Source organism: Cornus florida, unplaced genomic scaffold (genome assembly GCF_030987335.1).
Source record: "Cornus florida cultivar Cherokee Brave unplaced genomic scaffold, ASM3098733v1 CherokeeBrave_3.0.0_Hap2_Chr07, whole genome shotgun sequence".
NCBI classification, from domain to species: Eukaryota; Viridiplantae; Streptophyta; class Magnoliopsida; order Cornales; family Cornaceae; genus Cornus; species Cornus florida.
The window spans coordinates 40,623,516-40,648,481 of record NW_026775577.1 but is presented as its reverse complement, the minus strand read 5'-3'; the positions used below and the strand labels follow the sequence as shown (position 1 = coordinate 40,648,481).

Here is a 24,966-nt window from a genome sequence, read left to right as displayed (position 1 = left end):
GAGCGATATATATATATTCCATGGTATACAGTGAAGTATGAAGAGAGAAAGAGGAAAGAGAGAGAGAGGGTGTACAGAGAGTAGAGAGAGAAAGTGCGAAGAATGCATATGGGTTTTTTTGGTCTTTGCATTTTATTACTTTAATTTAGTGGGAATGGAATAACCATTCCACGAGTCCAAAAGAGGAATGGTCATTCCACCTAAAAGCTGGAATGAGCATTCCAAAGGAATGGCCATTCCACTTTTAAAGTGGCACACCAAACAAGAGAAAGGAATGAGAAAGTGGAATGGTCATTCCATTCCACCCCTATTCCATCACACCAAACTAGGCCTGAGTTAAATCAAATTCAACCAATCCAGTATTTGATTTCATATCATGGTATCAAACAATGATATGCACTGCCAAGTGAAGACAGATAGAAGGGGAAAAAAAAAAAAAAAACATGGCAAATTTAGAAATCACTTACCACAATATATTGTGAAGATAGGGAACATGAAAACAAATTAAAACAAAACCCATACAAGTTTGCAGTTGTAGAGAGAGAGAGAGCGAGAATAGAGATGGAGGCGTTTGGGAGGCTGAAATGATTTGCCCTAAAAAAAATTAAAACAAAACCCATAATAGTTTGCAGTTGCAGAGAGAGAGATTGAGAATAGAGATGGAGGCGTTTGGGAGGCTGAAATGATTTGCCCTAAAAAAAATTAAAACAAAACCCATACAAGTTTGCAGTTGCAGAGAGAGAGAGATCGAGAATAGAGATGGAGGCGTTTGGGAGGCTGAAATGATTTGCCCTAAAAAAAATTAAAACAAAACTCATACATTTGCAGTTGCAGAGAGAGAGAATGAGAATAGAGAATACAGATTGAGGCGGGTTTTGAACTTCTGATCCTTGTAGATTTTGTGTTTGCAGTTGTAGAGAAAGAGAGGGAGCAAGTTCCAGAGTTGAGAACGAGAATAGAGACGGAGGCGATTGGGAGGCTGAAATGATTTGCCCTAATAAAATTTTTCCTCTTATCTCTGCTATAGTAAAAAAGATGAGCCTGGAACAATATAGAACAACAAATTGTTGTTCCAGCTTTTGGGCCAAATATATGAGCCTGGAACAATATAGAACAACAAATTGTTGTTCCAGCTTTTGAGCCAAATATTGGGTTTGTACTGAAAGTGTTCCACTGCTGTTGAGAACACAATAAGACGGGCCAAATAATATGTGTTCTGAAATGGGCTACACACAGAACACTATAGCACACTTACCTAATAGGGCCTAAGGCTAACGTACACGGGGTGTGCAGAATCGGCGCAAAACCCGCGGAGATATAAACAGGGACAGCCACGGCCCAAATTAGAGATCGTATCGAATATAATCGATAGGATCATAAACATTATTATTTACCTCGTGATTTGCATGCAGATCACCGTTGCTTTTGCAACCGTCTGATTGGCTGACATCAATCAATCACGTCGTCATTTGTGCAGGCATTGGTACACCCGCCAGTATTCCGTCCTCTGCGCTTCCTCAATCTCTCTGCTCTGTCTCCCGTGTCAACTGTTTCACTCACCCCCTCTCTCTCTCTCTCTGGATACAGATTGCATTATGTAGTTGAGAGAGAAGCTATTGTAAGCTTGGGCTTCAAAAGACCAAAATTTCAAACCTATTCCAAACACATATTTGAGACAACATTGATGTTGGGTCGAGCTCACTTTAGATTTCATCAAGATTAATTGATTCGCCGAATAAAACTTTTTGTTATTCCCGTTAGACAAACAGTCCTTAGACCGGCCCACCAACAATGTTCCACACTACACTCTCCACAATGCAACAATTATGTAAATATATTAAATTCTCAATTTATTAAATGACGCTATAATATTATAATAGGTCGTCTGCGAATTATTTTGGCAGAATCTATATGGCACTCTACCAGGTAAAAAAAAAAAAACACGTCTTGCATCTTCCCTCCTCAGTTGAGGACCTCACGTCGCTTTCACTGTCTCTGCAAGATTGCAAACCATTTACCCCTTTATACAGCAAACCCAAACCTTCATCATCACCAAGGGCAACCCACAACCTTCCATCACCACACCACAATCACCTTCTGGACCAAGCGAATTTTCCTCATTCAAACCACAACCAACCAAACAAAACCCAAAACCATCACCACAATCAACCCAAAACCTTATCCGAAGAACTGCAAATCCATCACCACCAATTTTTGTTTTCAGTTTTTATTTTTTATTTTTACCATCACTGTTTGAAAAAAAAAAAAAAATTTCGTTTTCTCTAGCTTTCAATTTTCATTTTCATATATATATATATATATATATATATATATAAAAGAATAGTATTAATGCAGGAGTTTTGAAAAAAAACTAAAAAACAACAGAAAAACAAAAAAAAAAAACAAAACCATCAAACTACAGTTAACAACCGCCGGGATCTTCTTTGGTCGCCATCATCCGAAGCCGCAGTTCACAGCTATGATATTAGGGATGATATCACCGTCGAGCTTATCCTTGCTCGCCGGCCGCCATCATCCTAAGCCCCAAGCTCACGGCCGAGCCATCCACAGCCAAGCACTCCGCCGGCCGAGTTCTCCACATCCGAGCCCGTCTTCATCCTTGCCGTCTATCTCACCGTCATCCCGCCCTTCGCTGTCCATCCATGCACCGCCTTGCTCGATGGTCCGTCACTGCCGTTCCGTGCTCTCTGCACCATCTTTGCTCACCGATTCATTCCGTCTTCATCCTCGCCGGTTTCATCCTCGCCGACCCAACCGATAAGGAAAAAATGGGTTTGTTAGAAAGAGAAAGAAAGAAAGAGAGAGAGAAGAGAGAGGAGAGAGAAATTGAGGGACGTACAATTGGACAGCCACGTCTTTCTGCCTAATAAATCTGCCAAAATCCAAATATCATTTTCCTATTATAATACAATATAATATGTTGTATAACTGTTATATATCCAATATAAATACGTTATTTAATTTTTTTTAAATTGTTGCATAGATACTGTGTTACACTGGTAGTGCACACGATCCACTAAACAGGAGAGGATCCAAGTTCTTATCCAAGGAATGCAATATCACATTTATGAAAACAAGACTTGCACTCCATTTATTAATCTAAATATCAAATGAAGTGCAATGTTAAAAGACTTTTTGGAATGCTGATATAGTTTCCCAAAGTCAAAACTACAAAAGCAAAAATTTATGATTCCCGATTTATACAAGTTCATTTTTTGGTAGTGGTTATATATATATTGATATGTAATAGTGGTGAAGTTACAAACTTACAATACATGTAAAGACATCAGAGTGTTAGAACAGACATGATTGATCCTAATGTTACTTGAGAGTTAAATTTCGTAGTATAAAATACTAATCTATATTGGACATACATGTTCTCTCTCCCACTGTGAACCACAGCAAAATCTTGCGCCAAGTCTATTTAACATGTTCATGCACAAAACAGGGCATTCAAGAAAAATCATTGTGACAATTGCAGTAATCAGAAAAATGCTGTTTTAAGGTTCTCAGACCAAAAAATAGTGGATACTTGGTGGTTTTACTGGCAAAAACACACACCCTAGAGAGATGTTTCAGTCTCAACCCTAACTATTGACATAAGATGAGTAAGTGAATAACCTTTCCACACAATCATCTCAAATTAGATTGACCTACTTCACCATATTTGAGATATTTCAATATCTCATCTTTCAACAGAACACAATTTCTCTTTATTTCACTAAATCCAGATATAAAAAAACCCTTGTCAGAAAAATAGAAAGAAGAGTTTAAGCAGATCCAAAGAAAAAGAATGGTAAGTGTAAGGCACGAAACCACTTAAGGCTGAGAAAAAGAAGCTTAAATCTCAGGACAATCTAATATGCATATACCTGGATCAGGCAACAAATACAACAAATGCAGCTCAATATTCAACTGATCAAGAAAGAAATGGAATTTATACTGCACATTAAAACAGTATCAGATACGCATTTCACCAAATATATGAAGCAGTACATTATTCAGATACAACAATACTCGACCCTATATTACAGTAACACATCCAAATTATTTCCAAGGAAAGACACAACAAGAACAACACACTTATATGGCAAAACCAACAGCAGTACCTCCTAGAGAATTGTTAGACGGTTTAAGACAGGAAGATCTAGATGTTGCAACTCTTGATCGTCTAGTCTTCGATTTCTTCTCCCTTGACAATTTTTTCTCCAAGTCCTTAACTCTTCCGGTAAGGTCGGATATGGTAGTTAACTGTTGTTTCCCTGCCTTGATCAACTTCTCCATCATCTCACTCAACCTCTCATTCTCTTCGATCAACTTTCTGTCATTTTCCAACCCCATGCCATTTCTAACGGGAACCTGTTTCAGTGTTAGTGACATGGGAGAAAATTCTCCTCCTGTAGCTTGTTCTTCACCAGATGTTGCCACTAAGATCTCTTCTTTGTCAAATTCAGTTCCACAAGATTCGTCAATCATCTCATCTGTTCCAACAGATAGTTGTTCTGCTCCAGATGAAGTGGACACCAAGACTTCTTCAGCTGTTTCTGTCCCATGAGGCTGGTCAGTCATTTCGTTTTTTCAACCAATTGATTCGAGTAGCTTTTGATTCTCCTTTCCCATTGCTATTTTTGGATCCTCAGATTCTCCAGTTTCCGCAATGAGCTTTTCATCCCCTAGAGAAGTTAATCCATGGATGTCTTCACATTCGCCATCATTGATTTTGTTGTCCGGCATTGCTAACTGAGGTTGAGATTCATCTAGTCTAGACGCTTCCAACCCCAAAGATTTCTCATTGTCTTGTCTCTGTTCTCCATCATGAATATTGTTAGTCAATAATGAGAGCTCTGGCCAACATTCCTCTGGATTTGAAACTTCCCCAAGCCCTTCAAGATTACTGACATCTCCTAGTGATGACACTAGGAATTTCTCAACGTCAAGCTTGGTATCCCCAAGTAGTTCGTCAGCTTTCTTTGATCTAACCTTATCCTCCTCTCCCTTGGCAACTTCCATGGGCTCACTCGAACTTACTTTTTCACTTTCTGCTTCCTCCAGCAGTTCATTTGGCTCAATCTTGTGATTGTGGAGGAATTCTTCGTCTTCAGCTAATCCAACCTTCTCCACCACTTCAGCACTGACTAGACCTTCCATCAATGCATCATGTGCCTTCTGTTCAACCATATCCATATTGCAGCTCCCTCATCTGGTTGAGTAGCATCAATTGCCATATTAGAGTCAACGTCTCCACCTTGTGAGCCCTCACAAGTGCCACTTTCAATCTGTGGGGCTCAACAACAATTTCTTTGTCTAGTACTCCTTGTGGCAGTTCTGGCAACCGATTCATTTCCAAGTCCTTGTCTGCAGATACTGTGTCATCAACTAGAGAAGAAGCTCCCTTCTCCTCCACACGATTGTGAATCAGCTGGAAGTTCAGCAGATTGCTTAAGCATTGAATCATTGCAGTTTTGCATCTCTGACATCACCTCTTGACAAACACCAACACCTTCAGTGTTCTCTTCATCATTCAGTTTCATTGCTGGAGCTACTAATTCTTTCATCAGTGGGATTTCATGACCCTTATCCTCGGACTCCTGGCATACTTCTTTGTCGAGCATCACAACCTCTGACGTTTCTGCAGCTTTATCGCTGGATATTGTGTCTATAATACCACGAGGATGACCTTGACAAGGCTCTACCGATTCCATTTTATCATTGTTACCCGCAGAGTCTTTAAGTCTTTCATCTTTTGCTTCCACTTGTTGCTCTCAAATGCAATCTTTATTTACAGTACTGGTGTGAGAATCTTCTATGGGTTTAGTGGCGTATACTTCACATTTACTGATAGCTAGAGAAGCTAGAGAATCAAGCTTTATCCTGAAGGCTTACAAGCTCCTTCGCTACAGATTTCCTCATGTCCCTTAAACTTGCATGCAAGCCCTGAGAAATATAAATGTAAATTAAGGATCAGATATTTTGAACACAATAACAATTCAAGAAAAAAGGAAAAAGAAAATCTATGAAGACAACAGTTATGATCTGTAAATGCCCCCTATATGGATACACCATAGGTCAAATTAGACACCATATAACCACCAACGGGCAGTGGCCTAGCGGTATTAGACCCTTACTTCTCAAAGGGAGGTCAAGGGTTCAAGCCTTAGTAGAGGCATGTGTGTGTGAGTACCAACTATGAAAAAAAAAAATACCATATAACCCGAACTACCATTTCAATGACCTCACTATGAAGCCAGAGTGCCTTACTGTTTGATTCTACAAACATATTCAAGCTTAGAAACTTATTGGTTGAGACCCTTTCATGAAGATCCATGTCATGGAATTGATGAGCAATTGAGCATACTACTCATATTGCAGTCACTAAAATCTTGCCATCTAATAAGAGTGCAAAAGACAACATGTGACGATATAAAAGTTTAGTACGTATAGATTCAGATTAGTAACATACCTGAACTGTGTCCAGTTTCAGCAGAGGGTTCATTATAATTTCTCCAATGATCACTTTCTGCCTGTCATCAATGTAGCTATCAGAAGAAGACTCGAGAGCTTGAATACGACTTCTGACTTCAGTCACCTGCTCCCGAACATGAGCTATCTGTTTCAATTTCTTCAATGGTTCCCATCTTCTCACCTCAAAACCACGATATGCAGACTGAATAATCACAGCTGCTTCAGCTTCTGACAAGTTCTTCCTTTTTGCATTGTTGGCTTCCTCATATTTCTCTTCTTTCACCTCGATGGCTCCTTAATCCTCTCCAACTGTGAAATCACCATCACCTGATTGAAGTTTGGATGAAGCATCTTTCAATTCAATTTCTTTAGCAGACATTTAATCCTCCTTGTCCAACCCTTTATCCTCTTTGAGGTTACATATACCATAATCAACACTGGCCTTAGTAGTGCTCTGCTTTGTCGAGACCTCTTCATGAGAAAGAGTGGGCAAATTATCAGCAACCTGGATCAGAGTGTGAGCCTTAGAATTTTCCTTTCCATCTTGTCCAGTCACCTCAGCTGTCCCAACTTCTTCTTCTTTTGTGTTTGGCTCTGCCTCCATGGCATTCTTTAATGAAGCGTTTGTACACTGCATGTCCTTTTGAGCATTTTCTTTCAAACTTGAGAAGGTGGAAGACTTGTAACTGTCACTAGATAACTGCTGTGTTCCTTTGTCACCAGAAGGACTAGGAGCCTTTTGAGCATAGGTGGAAGACTTGTAACCGTCTCTAGATAGCTCCCGTGTTCCTTTGTGACCAGAAGGACTAGGAGACCTTGAACTAACATTACCATTTTTCCTCCTCGGCAAAGGATCAACTCTCAGACAGACCGGAGGTAGTTTAGACGCCTTCTTTGGTGAAGAGGACTGCCTTTTTGTACTGTTCTCAGAAGGTTCCCTTAGACCACCATCTGCAATATGCTTCACAGGAATGCCTTGGGCTTTTCCCTTGGCATCTTCTGAGATGTCCTTTTCCTCATGCTGTTCCAGTTGCTTCACAGGAATCAATTTCTGATTAGCATTTCTCTCCATCATCTTTTGACCAACCTCGCTGCCAAAATTATTGTTACTTGCTCCAGGTTGGCCTGTTCCATCGTCATTGTCAGGAGGTGCCATGGGAGTAATCTTGAAATTGGAAGGTTTTTCTTCAATGGATTCTTCGTCCTCTGTGTGGGCTTTTCTCTCCACTTCACCAGGCTTATGAGGCATCCAAAATACTGGAAATGGCAATTGACTACTGTATTCATTTTGCTGATATTGAGTTCTCTTCTCATCTCCAACATGCTACAGAGATCCAAGGTTGTTAATATCAAGTGGAAACCATCTCCTCCAGACACTTGGATCCTGTCCAGAAGATTTCATACTTCTGGGAGAATTTGCATCATGAGGATCCTCCTCCCTGTCCTCCATCTCCACTTCAACAGGTTTTCTGTGCTCCCTGTTCATGTAACCAGGAGGAATATACACAACTGGATACGGATATTTGTTAGACTCTATAGCGAGTACAGAATTACTGCTTTTCCACATCAGGGTACTGTTCTTCGATCTTTACGTTTGAATTTTTCCTGTTGCATGAGTGGTTAGGACACCCACAGCAGTGATCTCTAGGCCCATTCTTATCATACTCGTATCTCGGCTGCTCCATTGAGTAATGAGGAGGAGGAGCATAGTGAAGAGGATAGGTTTCGGGGAACATAGGGTAACTTCCATGATAGTGAAATGGGGACGGCGGTGGAGGAGGATAGTGAGGCCTAAAACCATAGTAACCAGGGAGATAGTTATGATTACAGCATCCGTGACATCCCACTGGAACGGAATAGCCATAGAAGCCACCTTCAGGCCAGGACTCATATGTTACTGGAGGTCGGGCTACATCCACTTTCATTTGAGGTGGAACAGCTTCGAAGCTTGGATAATAAGGGTGTGCGCGCAAGGCATCTGATTTCTCTGGTGAGGATAATATGAGTCCTTGCTTCTGGAAACAGGATACATTCTGCCACGCTATTGAAGCAGAACCACCAGATAATTTACTTCTCCAAGACTTCTAACGCACACTAGGCAATCAGGTGTTGAATTAATGAAATCTATAGTAAATGTTTGCGGCAGAAAGAATAAATTATATCAGAGAAACAACTAATAATTGGAAATGTTAAATCACAAGAGAAAGAAACTAATTATTCAAGGGACAATGAAAGAACAAATTCATACAACCACTAAAAAGGATTTGAATTAACCAATCCAAAACACTCCAGAATTTATGTCCTCCTTTTCCCTTTAATAGTTACGTGCAAAAACACACTAGAAAGAGAGTAAAATGAGATACTGAGATATAAGCAAACTAAAAAGTAGCCTCTTTAGTTCAATTTTTTTCTCAGTTAATCAAAACAATAAATAAATAATCGATGATAGTTTTTTAAAAATTGTTTTCTGAAAACTATATTAAGAAAAACATATTTCCAGATAGCAATTTCATAGTTCCTTGAGAACTATTTTTTTTTATTGGGGGTTTTGAGCTTAAGAAGAAAACTGAACGAAACACAACTTAGACTACTTAATCAGGGAAATAAACCACAACACCTCAATCCACTTCCTACATGGATTCTATCTTGTCCCACTCACTAATACAAGTTCCTGCAGCAATTCTCTTCCATATTTTTTAAAATCCAACCCCCACATTGACGTTCAGAAGGCAATTACAGATCCCACTAAATACATATTTGTTGCCGGGATGGAACAAGATTTGAGTAATTTATGATATAGGAAAACTTCTTAGCATGTATTCAGAAATTTCTAGAAGCAACAATGCCTTGATGGTAATAGCATGAATTCATTAGTATGCTCATTATAATAGCAGATGCAGACAAGGTAGAATCAATATCTTATTTCCTCATTAATGGATACTAAAATATGTGTATTTTTGTGCATTACTCACGGTGTCCCTCCAACTATGAATGGTACCGGAAAAGACTGAACACGAACCTAACCTTGATATTACTATGATTCTTGCACTTATCAACTAAAGACAATACCATTACACAAAATGACCACCGTAGTGTGCATTTTCATGTTATAGGTATTAGATAATTTAGTTCCTGTTTTTCCTTAAGTGTATTTCTTAATTGTTCATCCCAAATTTGAAGTACAACATCATGTCTAATGTAATATCACAGGGAGATGACTCGATATGTCTTTTGCAAAGCAAGAGGCGGAAATTATGTAAATACAAATAGCATGGTAAAAGTTACAAATCACTAATGCTATGTTTGGGGCGCACTGAATCAACACCATAGATTTGGGATTAGAGAAATTTGGTTCAAAGTTTAAACACAATTTCCTCCAATTGCCGATTCAGTACTCCCAAACCCAACATAAACTCATTCCTAATTGTATTAAATAATAGGTTTTAAATGGGGTTCAGTTTTTTCCAGGGTTTACAAGCAAAATAGAAATGCCAAAGTTTTAGTTCTCTTACATGTCATTTAGAATTAGAAAAAACAGGGGGAAAAAATAATAATAATTCTAACTTTACAGGCCGTTAATTGAATAATCCTCTATTTACAAGCCAATTTGCTAGAAAGTCTAGCTTCCCTCACACTCAATTTGGAAATTTGATAAAATCAATCAAATAAAAAATAACACAAATTCCCCATTGATTAAACATAACAATGCAAACAATTAAAATGTGTCAACAAGAAAAATGCATGCAATGATAACACCTCCAGAAAAAAAAAATTAAAACTTAAAGACATAAAAGGCAGCACATTTCATGAACAATAGTCTAATAAAGCTATAAAAAATAAAATAAAATAAAATAAAAACAATAAAAATTACCTAGACACCAAACGAAAACCAAAAAATGCAATATAAAACAATGAATCGAAAAGGTCCAGCCAATCACTTACATTTTTTTTTCGCAGAAAAAACATAACATCCAGCCAAACGGTTCCCCAAATCCAACTGAAAAAGTTATCGGCGCAAATCGATCCACAAACCCAGAAACTGAAATGTTCAAAGCTTTGACTCTTCTTTCGTGATATTGATCGGTGTTCGTCTTTCAAATGTAACCAGTATAACAACTTCATACATATATATATATATATATATATATATGCTATATCGATAGATGGATACTTATTAGAGACGGAGGTAATTCTTCTATGGCTTTCCAGAGAATTCCCGGGTCTCAAAGAGACGAACTGCCTGGATTTTTTTGCCACGTGTGCAGTTGTTATTGTCCACGTCACGAAGAATGGTTCTCTGGTAGACGTCACGGCTTATTCTAGAGTGATTAATAGTTTTCAAATTTAAATTTCACCTTCAACTGTAAGAACGGTACGTGATTTATTATTAAAAAACAATTTTTAAGAACTTAAAAAATAAGACTAGCTTGGTTTATAATTATGGATACAGTTTTTTGTTTTTAAAAAATTAAAAATTATAGAAAAAATTTTGTTTGCTTCAGTTTTATAAAATCTCACGTTAAAATATTTGTTTTCAGAAAACAATGCGTTGCTTGGATTGCATTTTGCTTGGATTGCATTTATGAAAATAGTTCTCAAGAACTGTTTTCAGAAAATCAGAACAGTGAACAGTTTTCATTTTTTTCAGATTTCAAAGTTGTTTGGTTAAGAGAATTTACAAAACACTTTCCAGAAAATAAAAACTCATAAAATTACTGGGTTGTATGAGTTTTTTAAAATATTTTTCTGAACTAAAAAAATAAATAAAAATATTTTTGTTCCTCACTCTTTTATTTCTTTAATTTATGATATTAACTATTAATGTGTGTGTGTATATATATATATATATTTAAATAAGTGTTGTAGGTGAATTCTGTGACGACCCTGGATTTTTCAACCCAGTGTGTCCTGTGTTGACCCAAAGCGAATCCAGAATGCGGAAGCAAAACGAAAACAAGTCCATAGAGATGTACGTTGTCCCTAGGACATAAGAATGGCCCTTCGAGGAAATTTGAGACTTAGCGGATGCAAAACGAAGACAATGATATTAAAACCCTACCAAAAGAAGGACCAAGGGTAAAATGGTTATTTTACCTTAAGAGGAAGGAATTTAACTTTCAACAAGTCAAATTAGATCAAAAACATTAAAAAACATCCTTTAGTAACTTCACATGAAGTACCAAGGCCAAAGGAAGTGAAATCCCAAATGAACCATATCTCGATTCGAACCAAAACTGGCACCCCTCACTACAACAAGGATATCTTAAGCTATGAGAAGAATCTGAAACTGAAATTTATACAATTGGAAAGAAAACAAAAAATGAATGAAGTTAGACTCAAGAATCACCTGATTCGGAACCCGGACGGAAAAGATATCAAGTTCCGAAATCGAAGGAAGGAAAACCCTATCCCGGTTAGAACCAAATTCTGACACTACATTACTAAAACATAAATAACTTGAGTTACAAATAGAATTTGAAGCTTTAATTTGTACCATTAGAAAGCTTATTTCGACGTGGTCAGTTTAGACTCAAGAACGAACCAATTCGGAGTTAAAACGAGTAAGATATGGCCTGTTGAAGAAATGTGTCTAGAGTAGGAACAGTACTCGCAGGCACCCGCCCAAAAGCTACAGGCCCACCAATTATGGCAGAAACCCGCGGCCGCCAGCCCAAAAGGTGCAAGGGCCCGCCAAATGCGGCAGTGGTGTGGGCTGGAACCTCTAAAAATGCAGAAACAGTGTCTTTAGCAGCAAATTGAACTTGGAGCGCAATTTATGAGGTCAAGATGACATTTTTCGGAAAAACATGAAGAAGAAACTCGCCTTAAAATCACATTTTCTATGTGACAGAGTTGAGAACGGAATTTATTTCCCAAAGGAAATGCCCAAAATGCCCTTAAGGTAAGATTTTTTAACAAATGGGTGAAATGAGTCCATAAGAGGCTCAAAATACAAACGAAAGGGGTTTTCATGAAAACGATCATGCATGCAAATGTAAATAGTAATTTTGAACGCGCGGGAATGATCCGTGGCTCCCAGAAATGGCCGAGTCAAAATCCGACCCCCCAACGGTTAAAAAGGCAAAAATGAACTTGAAATAGAAATTTTGAAATTCAAAATTATAAAATGGTTTCAAATGACCGTTTGGCCCATGGCCACACTTCATACATGACTAATGAGATCCTACAGAAGAATCAAAATGGAATTCCCACACCCGATGCAAACATAGTGAAACAATAACTTGACATTTTCAATATTTTCACAAAATCTCATGAAGTCTAAAATTTCATAGGATACAAAATACATGTAATGCCTCCGGCCTCATCTCATACATGTCAAATACATTGTAAAGGGTGTACTTACGTACACATTACATATATCGAATAAAAAATACACATTTTGACAATTAAGGCTACAAATGGCATTTCAAGCCAACCTTTACAAGAATTAAAGCCTTCAAGTCAACTATCATCCAAGCAATGATGAAAATCACGCACTAAGTCTTCATACCTAAAACAGCCCCCCAGTAACTTCGGGGTGAGTAAACAAGTTTACTCGTAGAGAATGAGCATGCATGACTTGATTTCTTTAGAGATTTTTACATTGACTTGAAACAACTCAAAATGGTTATGCCTCCTAACATCTACGTCAAAGGTTAGACCCAGGGAGCATCCTAAGCTACCTTAAAACATTTCTAACATACATCACATCCTTCATGCAATTTCAAACGACATAAAGAGCATGCTATACAAGCAATAAGATAAAGGTTCCCAAAGTTATCAACTGGAAATCTAAGGTATGAGAACAACTAAATATAACCATCTAGCATAATTAGAACTTCTAATACAATGTATCAAGATATAGATTCTCAAAGTTATCAACTTAAAATCTAAAATGCAAAAACAACTAAATATGACAATTTATCATAGATGTACTTAACAACATCAAAATTTACCACGATTCATTAGAATCATAAAGCTCGGATGTACTTAACAACATCAAAATCGCCAATAACCAAAACCACAAGTCACAATTAAATATGATTGTCAACTTGGAATTGAATACGAAATCAAATAGTGCAAGACTTGGACATCTAAGCTCGGAATTCTGCCGAGACCTCAACAGTTATTTCGGGCATTAACCCGCAGGGAAGACCACCCTAAGTGCACACTATCTCAATTGGGGAGAACTCATACCTCCCGCACTAGAGCCAAACTCTAGCCATGTCACTTGCAACAACAATGTCCCAAGACTCCAACATAAACCAAATAAGTTCACAACTTATACATAATTTATATAATGCATGAAAACACCTTCCATGCGCAAGTAGGTTGAAACCACACAATTCATGCCTTAGAGTTTCAATTCTAAAATGGCATACATAATGTCAATTTCAAAGTGTGTAATTCATTACACAAGACAACAATATATTCCATAAATAAAACATGTTCTTATGAATATAAATATAACAATAATGTTATCAAATGCTCAACACAAAACCAAGTGAATACACAACAAGTCCAAGTCCATGATTTGAATATAGAAACAACTTTTAAAACACAAATAGATCCATGGAGCCATTAGATAGAATTTAATTAAACAAAATAATTAAATTCTCAAAATTTCAAATCAAATTCAAATAACATCTAATTAATATATGTTAAACAACATAGCATGTTCATTACATATATCAAATCAAAAGTATAAAATGAGCAAGAATTTAATTAATTTAAATCAATTAAATCTCTAGATTTCAAAAGTTGTTCAAATGATCTCAAACTAATATATATCAAGCACTAAGTCATGGTCATACCATATATCAAGTCAAAAATGAAATACAAGCAAAACACAATTAACTAGAATTTAAATCAAATTAAATTTATTTAATCTCTAGATTTGAAAACTCATTTAAATCATCCCAATTTAATATATAACAAAGATCATGTCATGGCCATGCCATATACCAAGACTAAAATGAGTTATATGCAAGCTACAACAAATCATTAATTTCTCAAATTAACAAAAAAAAAAAAAAAAAAAAAAAATGCATACAACTTATATATCACTACAAAAGCAAGAAATACCCTTAGGTAATAAATTATAACACCCCCTACCTCACAAGAAGATTGTTCCTCTTGAATCCAAGGAAAATCAACACAAAATGGCAAACCCTTCAAGGGTTGTAAAGAGAAGGATGAGGGGAACAAAAAGTATTCCCAAGGTTAAGCTTGGAAATCAATGGAAGGCTCTCAAAAATCAAGGTCAAAGCTTAAGGCTTTAAGCTCCATCCATGGAGGTTAGGGTTTGTGGTGAGGAAGCTAATGACATAATGTGAAAAGTGTGAGTGGAGGAATCAGAAATCCTTCACTCACTAAGTGATCCTACACCATGGTCAACACACACATTTATGGTCAATTGCACAAAAACCCTTCTTTAAAACCATAATCCCAAAGTGGCCCAAAAATTAATTACAAGACTTAATTTGGAGCATACACTTGTCACTCATCCAAGCATCCATTGTAGGCTTAATACCAAGCCTATACTTGTCAACCATCTAAGCCAACAAGTGTACCTATCCTAGGTTAACAAGTGGTGAAATCTCCACCGTCCACATGTCCTCATCCAAGGCCTCAAAGTGTTTCCACACAAATGTCAATAAGTGGACCAATGAGAGTGTGACACTTGTCACACTTTTCGAAAATTGCAAAAAGGTCATTTTTGAAAATATCTTCCAAATTAAATTACAAAATGGTCCCTAAGACGAAAAATAATTACTTAATAGTAATTACACAAATGACCCCAAAAGAAAGAAAAATTCCAAAGAAGTGTGCATTCACACCCCTAAGGAAGAAAGTACACAACTAGCATGCTTTTCTACAAAAGTAAAAATATACATAGCATGAAATTTAAATATCATGAATGTATGCAAAACCGGAATCAAATCCGAACACGAAAAGTGAGGTTATGCTAACAAAGTGACAACTGAGAAAAAGACGAAAAGTGAATAGTGTCACAAAAGTGAAAATGTGAAAATGACTCAATCCTCAAAGGAAGTCGTTAATTTAAGGAAAAGAGTCTCGAAAACCATTTCTGAGCACTCAAGATGACACTAAGTGACAAGAAATCGAACTCAGAAAGGAAAAGATCAACGGAAAAAAAATATTCGTGAAAATCTGAGAAAATGAAAGGAATGAAAATGACCGGGTCATTACAACCTTCCTACCTTAAAAGGATTTCATCTCCGAAATCCAGCCCTAACAAAACAAAGGTGGAACCAGGATAACTACGGTGTACATTTCAGAGTATCCCACATAACATGCTACAAAAGCAATCCCAGAACTAAATGACAAAGTAAAAGCCACTGTTATTCACACCCACGTGCTCACGGCAGGACACCCTCTCAAAAGAAAAGTGACCACCCGGCCACACAACAAGTCAAAACTCATATACAGAACCCAAAGTCAGACAAAGAAACGGAAAACAACAATCGAAAGCATCCTTCCTGACGAACCATCATAAGGAACCAAAAATAACCACCAAAAAATCTCCAAGATATCTACGTATCAAATTGATAAGCGCTGAAAAGTGCGTATTTAAACCCCTTAAGCTTAGGCATTCTAGTACCTTTATCTATCTTACTTTATCGTTTTAGATTGATTTCGTATTATTTCCATTTTCAGGCACTTATCCCGAAAATAAGCTAACTTAGCCAAATAAGAGCAGAAATGAAACAATTCTGGGATAAATAAAAAAAAGGAGCCAAGTGGAAGCAAAAGAAAAAAAAATGTGGAATTCAACATCTTCGATCGATCTCAGATCAAAGTTTAATCGATCCAACATGATCGATCTCAGCACTTTAAGATGGATAAGAGCCATGAAGACATTTTCAGAGATCTCAAAAGTTCGATCGATCTAATATCATTCTTCGATCAATCGAACTACCTTGTCCTTATCCAAATGATTGATCTTATCTAGTTGTACCACCCTACCAACCACTTTTGTCCTTTTCCAAAAATATCTTCAAAATATCTCAGATTTGTTTTTATCCAAAAAGCGCCGTCATTGAGGATCGATCCAACTTCAGTTTGATAGATCTCAGCCATATTCAATAGATCCAAGTCCAAGGTTCGATCGATCGAACTTCCTCCAGTGCGAAAAAGTTAAATTTCTAGCTCACAAAAAATTGTCCTTTATCCAATCATTGGGGAATATTTGCTGTACGACCCCAACTTATTTTGGGTGTCATTTGACCTACCTATATAAGGATAAGGATTACTTTTTACATCATATCACATCATATCATCTCATACCTTGTAGAACTCTTGGAGAGGAAGCTTAGAGGAAGAGGAGGCTAGAGACACCATTGGAGACTCTTCATCAACCAATGAGCAAATATCTACCATGGAGTTAGCCCTTGAGGGTTGGAGAAGCACTACCATGAGTGGCTAGACATCCTCTTGGGGCTAGAGTTAATTTTGTGTACTATTGAGGGATTAGTGTTGTAATACATGTTTTGGCACTTTTATATATATAGATCTTGTTTATTCAATAATTTATGTAGTTTAATGCTTCCAATTGATCATTTCATTCCATCCACATGTCTATGTATGCTAGAATAGATGTTCATGTGTTTGTCTCTATTTCTTGTGTTATTGGTGCATATTTATATGTATTAATGCCATAGATCTAGAGATTGTCAAAACATTATGCTTAAATGAATGCTCTTGTAATTTTCTAGATGGTTCATGCTCATTTCTTGATGGATTGTGCATCTCTCTTAACTTAATTAGTTTAATTTCATGTTATTGGCTTAATTGTAGTGTAGTGGTAGCATAGTTGTTAGATGGGAGGACAATCCATACTTGTTGTTTGATGTTCCATACTTTTGAATGCAAGTAGCATATGTCTCTAACCTTGTGGTGTATTTGGCTTGTGAGTTTAATGAAAGGATTAATGACTTGCTAGATATATTGTGCTTTTCACATGCTATTTAGACAATATATACTTAATTATTAGATATATTGTGTTTTTCACATGTTGATTAGACAATATATGCTTAATTGGTCATCCTTGCTAATTGAATCAACCAACACACACACACATCAATATTGCAACACACATTTCCCTCATTAGTCACTTGTTAAAGGTGTAGAAAAGCATTATTTGGTGGTGACCTCTAAATCCCAAGAGATCTCTCTCTCTTACTTACTCTTTATTGTATTTAATTATTTAGTTTAATTTGCTCTCTAGTTTAATCAACCAACCAACTATTTGTTTGATCACTCGACCTACTAACCCTAATTATGATTCCACAACCAAATTCGACTCTAATCCCTTGGGACGATCCCTACTCACCATAACTGTATTTTTAGTGAAGGTAGTAGTGGCTTCTATAAATGTAAAACTTGGCCCTCGCCTTAATGCACACTCTCTAAGCTTGTGGTGTAGGACGACGACAACCGCACACCACCAAGTTTTTGGCGCCCTTGCCGTGGATTAGGCAACGTCGTATTTGTGGAATTAATTAGGAATTAGTACTCTTTTGATTATGTTTTTACTTTGTTTTTATTTTTCTTTTGATTACTTATTGTATTTGTTCATCTTTGACAAGGAGCATTGAACTAGGAAGCAAGTAAAGGAGCATTCAAGCAAATGAGCTAAGTAAGAAAGGAAAAATGCTAAAAATTAAAAAATTGCTAAGCTAAGCTATAAATTTGGAGTTGAAGTGCTAAAGGACCTTTGTGAGACTTTCTTTACTCAATCCCTTAGTTAAATCATCGGCCCGCGTGAAGGCTTGTTTTTAATTTCTTAGATAAATTGTGAGCTTGCGTGGAGGCATTTTTAATTATTCTTTGCATTGTTATTAAAGCATAGGAGTATGGGTTAAGTGTTTGTAGAGGAAGTTTCATTGAATTGTTGTGAAGTCGAAGTGTTTATTCATTCATTGTGTTTATGTGTTTTTACATTGTGCATGCATGATCGTAGATCACTAAGACCAATTCTTGTCCCTCTTGATTTGCATCTTGAATCCGTAGTTAGAAATCCTAGGGGAAGAGGAAGTTCTAGTTCTACCCAATTCATTACATTAATGGAAGGCCATAATGAAGAGCATGTAGAGGACCTTGGTCACATAGACCAACAAGGTATCCTTCATCCAAATGTACATCATGAGAACATTCAAGCACCATTAGACATGCCTAGGCCATTCATTCACCAACCACAACAACAACAAGGCCAAGTTCCATTTGGAATGCCAAGGCCAATGTATGCTCCACAACCTCCCATCATTCAAGGAAATTAAGGTGCCTATGTTGCACCTCAAATTGCTAATCCTCCACTTGCTTTAAGAGATCACTATGTGTATAATGAATACAATGCACCCACATGCATTCAATTGCCACCATTTAGAGCACATGACTATAAAATTAAGCCACAAACCATTTAAATGCTTCCTAACTATCATGAACTTCCAAGTGAAGAACCTTACAAGCATTTGGATGAGTTTCTAGAAGTATGTTCCATCGTAAAATATACGGACATGCTGGAAGAGGTCTTAAGACTCAAAGTTTTTCCATTCACCTAAAAGACAAGGCAAAATATTGGTTTAACAATCTTAGGCCTTTCTCAATCACTTCTTGGGCAGAAATGCAACAAGAGTTCTTGAAGAAGTACTTTCCGGTTTCTAAGACCAATGCCATGAGAACCTCAATTCGGGAATTTTCACATGGGGATGGAGAAACGTTTCATGAGGCATGGGAACGCTTTAATGAATTGCTTAGGAAATGTCCACATCATGACATGCCCAAATGGCAATTAGTTCAATATTTCTTTGAGAGCTTATCGGACAATTACAAAGGCATGGTTGATGCTTCCATGGGTGGCTCATACATTAATAGGCATGAGGATGACGTGTGTCGTCTTTATGAGAGCATGAGTGAAAATTCTTTGCATAGAACATTATCATCCAAGAATGGTAGAAATTCAGAAGGTAGGAAGAGTGTTGGCTTACATCAAGTCGACCACTCAAATGAAATAACCGCCGAAATGAAGTCTTTATCTCAAAGGTTTGATCAATTTTTGATTAACCAAAACTCGGCGAACTAAGTATCTTCCTTCCCTAACCATTCTCATCGTGCATCAAATGAAACATGTATGACTTGTTCTAGTGTTCTTCATTCTACTTCTCATTGTCCTCTCGGATAAGTGCAAAATGAACCTAATGAACAAGTCAATGCAGCTTTTGTGAACCAAGGGAACAATCCTTATGGTACTCATTATAATCCAAGTTGGAGAAATCATCCGAATTTCTCTTGGAAAAACCAAGGAGAGGGCTTAAATCCTTCCCGAGGCGGTTTTCAAGGGAAATACATTCCACCTCTACTTCAAAACCAAGGATCCCAAGGTTATAGACCTTATCAATCACAAGGGAATCAATTTGCTAACACTCATTTTCCCAACTAATCTTATTCCCAAGGAAATATTAGAAGTCCCGCCTTTGAAGAAAAAGTTTTGAATGCTTTGGGCACTCTTGAGGCAAACACATAATTGTTTCATTCACACTCTCAATCTATTGCGAAGCTAGAAACCCAAGTAGGGCAAATAAAAAGCACTCTTAATGCTAGAGAAAAGGGAAAGATGCCTATGAATGCCCCACCTAAGCAACAATGTGTTGTGGAAACTTATTCCTCATCGGAAGGCCACACCATTGAGCATGTTAATGCGGTGACTACCTTGCGGAGTGGTAGGATTGTGGACAATCAAGTTAAAATGTCCAATGAAGAGGGTGAACCGGTGCAACCTCAAGTTGTCACCCCTCCCGTTTCACATCTTATTCCTCCTTTATTGCATATACATGATCTTGTGAATGAGAAAGCTTCAAAATGTGATTTAAAGAATGATTTTGAAAATGATTTGAAGAAAGATTTGCCGAAAAGTGAATTTGAAAAGGTTTTGTTGAAAAATGATTTGAAACAAAGTGATTTGATCTTTAATTTCATTTCTTGTGAAGGGTATGGTTGATGCTTCCATGGGTGGCTCATACATTGATAGGCATGAGGATGACGTGTGGCGTCTTTATGAGAGCATGAGTGAAATTCTTTGCATAGAACACTATCATCCAAGAATGGTAGAAATTCACAAGGTAGGAAGAGTGTTGGCTTACATCAAGTCAACCATTCAAATAAAATAGCTGCCAAAATGAAGTCTTTATCTCAAAGGTTTGATCAATTTTTGATTGAACAAAACTCAGCGAACCAAGTATCTTCCTTCCCTAACCATTCTCATCGTGCATCAAATGAAACATGTATGACTTATTCTAGTGTTCTTTATTCTACTTCTCATTGTCCTCACGGACAAGTGCAAAATGAACCTCATGAACAAGTCAATGTAGCTTTTGTGAACCAAGGGAACAATCCTTATGGTACTCACTATAATCCAAGTTGGAGGAATCATCCGAATTTCTCTTGGAAAAACCAAGGAGAGGGCTCAAACCCTTCCCAAGGCGGTTTTCAAGGGAAGTACATTCCACCTCTACTTCAAAACCAAGGATCCCAAGGTTATAGACCTTATCAATCACAAGGGAATCAATTTGCTAATTCTCATTTTCCCAACCAATCTTATTCCTAAGGTAATACTAGAAGTCCCGCATTTGAAGAAAACGTTTTGAATGCTTTGGGCACTTTAGAGGCTAACACATAATTGCTTCATTCTCATTCTCAATCTATTACGAAGCTAGAAACCCAAGTAGGGCAAATAGCAAGCACTCTCAATACAAGAGAGAAGGGAAAGATGCCTATTAATGCCCCACCTAAGCAACAATGTGTTGTGGAAACCCATTCCTCATCGGAAGGCCACACCATTGAACATGTTAATGCGGTAACTACCTTGCGGAGTGGTAGGATTGTGGACAATCAAGTTGGAATGTCCAATGAAGAGAGTGAACCGGTGCAACCTCAAGTTGTCACCCGTCCCGTTTCATATCCCATTCCTCCTTTATTGCATATACATGATTTTGTGAATGAGAAAGTTTTGAAAAATGTGTTTGAAAAAGAAGTTTTGAAAAATGATGTTGAAAAGGTTTTGTTGAAAAATGATTTGGTACAAAATGATTTAAAAACTTCTTGTGTTGAAGAGAGTTCAAAAGAAAATTCTAAAAAAGTGTTTAAACCAAAAGTTCCATTTCCGGATGTCTTAAAATGATCCATTTCAAAAGACAAGCAAAAGGCAAAAACTAATGAAATCATGGAAATATATAGGCAAGTGAAAGTTAATCTTCCAGTATTGTATGCAATCAAGCAAATTCCGACTTATGCCAAATTCTTGAAAGACTTGTGCACCCAAAAGCGGAAGAACAAGAGCCAAGTACCAAGAAAAGTGGTTTTGACCGAGCAAGTAAGCTCAATTTTGCAATATAATACTCTTCCAAAGTTTAAGGACCCCAGTTCACCCACTACATCATGCATTATTGGTGATCATATCATTAATCGGGCGCTTCTTGACTTAGGAGCAAGTGTTAACCTTCTTCCATACTCGGTTTATGTCAAATTGGGCCTAGGTGAATTAAAACCGACGTCGGTAGTTTTGCAACTTGCCGACTGATCCATTAAGAAGCCTAGGGGTATAATTGAGGATGTTTTGATTAAGATTGACAAATTCTTTTTCCCCATTGATTTCGTTGTCATAGACATGGAACCGGTCCCTAATCCTAAGAGCCAAATTCCCGTTATCCTTGGCCGTCTTTTCTTGGTAACTGCTAATGCCAACATTAATTGTAGGACGGGGATAATGAAGATTTCATTTGGCCACATGAAGGTGAAGTTGAACATCTTTAATCCCACACCCAATTCATTTGACAAATATGAATGAAAGGTTAATGTTGTAGATAAATGTCATGATCTTCAATGTCAAGGAAATGAGCTTTTGTGTAAGACCAAACTTCAAAGGAATCATCTTCAACCTTGCATTCTAAAAGTCTTGTTTCAAATTCTTGCTTTGAAAGGGTATGGAAGCCCAAAAGTTGTAATTGCATAGACAAGGGACCAAAAGATTCTTTTGAGCTTAATCCAACAAGTTCTTCAAAGAACTATTTGTTGGGTGGAGTTCAAAGCATCTATCACCCCAACAAGGAGGGGATACATTATAAGATCTTTGATCCGGGCTAAAAGAGCCCAATGTCTTGCTAGAGACGTTAAAGACTAGTAACGACATTTCGTAGGGTGTCAAAACCCTATTCCTCCCTTATTTCTATCTTTCATTTCATTTCTTGTGAAGTCTAGATACTTGTTTTTGGTTCATATGCATTGACAGGAACTTTGGTGAGGATTGCATGAGCTTTCATGTCATTATTGAGCATTCTGCATAGTTCGATCGATCTCAAACCTGAGTTTGATCGATCGAACTCCATTCTGCATCCAACACTTAGAAAATTTTTCGACCTGCAGAAACCTGTATCTAAATCACCTCTCTGTCCCATCGTTCGAACTAACTCTTAGATCGACCAAGAGAACTTCGATCGATCCAACTTCCAAGTTTGATCGATCTCATGACTCAACACTTAGAAAAATTTTGAGCCTGCATCAACCTGCATATTTTTGCTCTCTGTCTAATCGATCGAAACATTCCAAGATCGATCTGAAAGTTCTTTGATCGATCCAACTTTCAAGTTCGATTGATCTTCAAGTTCCAACACTTAGCCAATTTTCTGAGCCAAAAACCTGCATATTTTTGCTCTCTGTCTGATCGATCGAACTCTTGTTTCGATCGATCTCAGCTCTTCATTTCATTATTTTGACTTTGCTTTGACTTTTCAAATTTCAAAAATCCAAAAATATTTTCATTTTTATTTTATTTTTCAAAAAGTTTTCCAAAATTCAAAAATATTTTAATTTATTTAGTTTTTAATTCTTATTATTTATTTAAAATAAAAAATATATATTTTATTCTATTTTATTTTTATTTTACAATTTTTAATTTTAATTCCAATTTTTAATTTTAATTTTGCAATTTTCAAAAATTTCAAAAATCCAAAAATACTTTGAAGAGAGTTCATCAAAGTTCGATCGATCTCAGTTGAAGTTCGATTGATCGAACTCTGCCGGGAATGTTTTTAAAAATAGAACCGAGGGTTTTCTAGATCGATACCTTAGATCGATCTCACCCTCTTTGTAAACCCTAAACCCCTTCTCCGTCGCCATTGTGCCATCACCTCTCCCACCTCCGGTGAACTTTCCGGCGAGCATCTAAGCATCAATCTCTCTCTCCCTTCTAGGATTCATCTTCACTCTTCCACATCTCCACTTCTCTCATCGTTTAAGGTAAGATCCGAGAATGTTCCTCATGATTTAAGCTTCAATCTTGTGCATACATGCTTTATATGTTGAATACATGATATATACATGACAAAATCCTCCATTGTTGAAGCTTGAAGCATTTGTGTCTATATATGTATATATATGTGTATATATGTGTGTATATTTTTGATGATTTGATTCGATTTGGGAGTATGGGCTTTGAATAGTGGCTAGGATTGATTGATTTGTTGTATTTGTTGGCCTAAGGATTTTATCTAAAGGTCAATCTTATGTTTTGATGATTACAAACCACTAATGATGTTTATGTACTAATGTTTTCATTGAGTGATATATAGTTGATCAACATTCAATCCTCAATGATGAGCTAGAAGATCCATTCCAAGCATTCCAAAGCATTCCAAACATTCAAGCAATGGATTCAAGGAAGCATCAAAGTTGCAAGAAATCAAAGAAAAACTCGGACTTCAAAGATCACATAAAGCATTTCAAAGAAAGAAAGCAAGTCTTCATCAAGCCTAAACGATCATGGTCAAAGAATGAAGAAAAGGGTAGATAGGATGGTGAGAGCTTAAGATTCAATGTCAAAGTATATTTGAATATTTTTTAAAGCTCAAAATTATAGGACCATGCATATCATATATCATTCATATGCTCCTATGACCATTAGCAATAGACTAGGAACTTCATTTATATATATTGTCATATGAAATCTTTGCTAAGAAAGAGTTAGTTCAAGCTTGTTAAGCTTTGAAAGAACTCATTTTTTAAGCTAGAAATTCTAGGACCATGCACATTAATCATTATATTTATTTTGGTCTCTAAAAAGAAAAGGAAAAGGCATTGAATTAATTTTTCATCTTTAAAGCCTTTGTTGCCAAAATTTGGTAAATGACTCTAGGACACAATGCATTTGAAATTTATCATCTTCATATGTCCCTAGACTCTTAGAAACAGGCCTTGAACTTAATTGAATCATTCATCAAAGTCCTAGGTCCTAGAAAGATGGATATCTCAAAAGAAGCTATTTTTAGCCTAGAAAATTTCAAACCAGCTTGCACTAAAACCGCTATAACTATTTTTGTAGTTGGAATTTTTACACAAGGCCAGTGGCATTGGAAAGCTGACTTCGAGCCCTTGAGTTTAGACTCAAATTTCACCTAAATTGGATTAAAA

At 36.9% G+C, this 24,966-nt stretch overlaps 2 pseudogenes; both read right to left on the bottom strand.

The window, feature by feature from the left end:
* Window positions 1-3,992: 3,992 nt before the first annotated feature.
* LOC132316615 (BAG family molecular chaperone regulator 6-like) lies at window positions 3,993-23,721 on the bottom strand (annotated as a pseudogene).
* On the bottom strand, window positions 19,186-19,284 carry LOC132267822 (small nucleolar RNA R71; annotated as a pseudogene).
* Window positions 23,722-24,966: the final 1,245 nt, after the last annotated feature.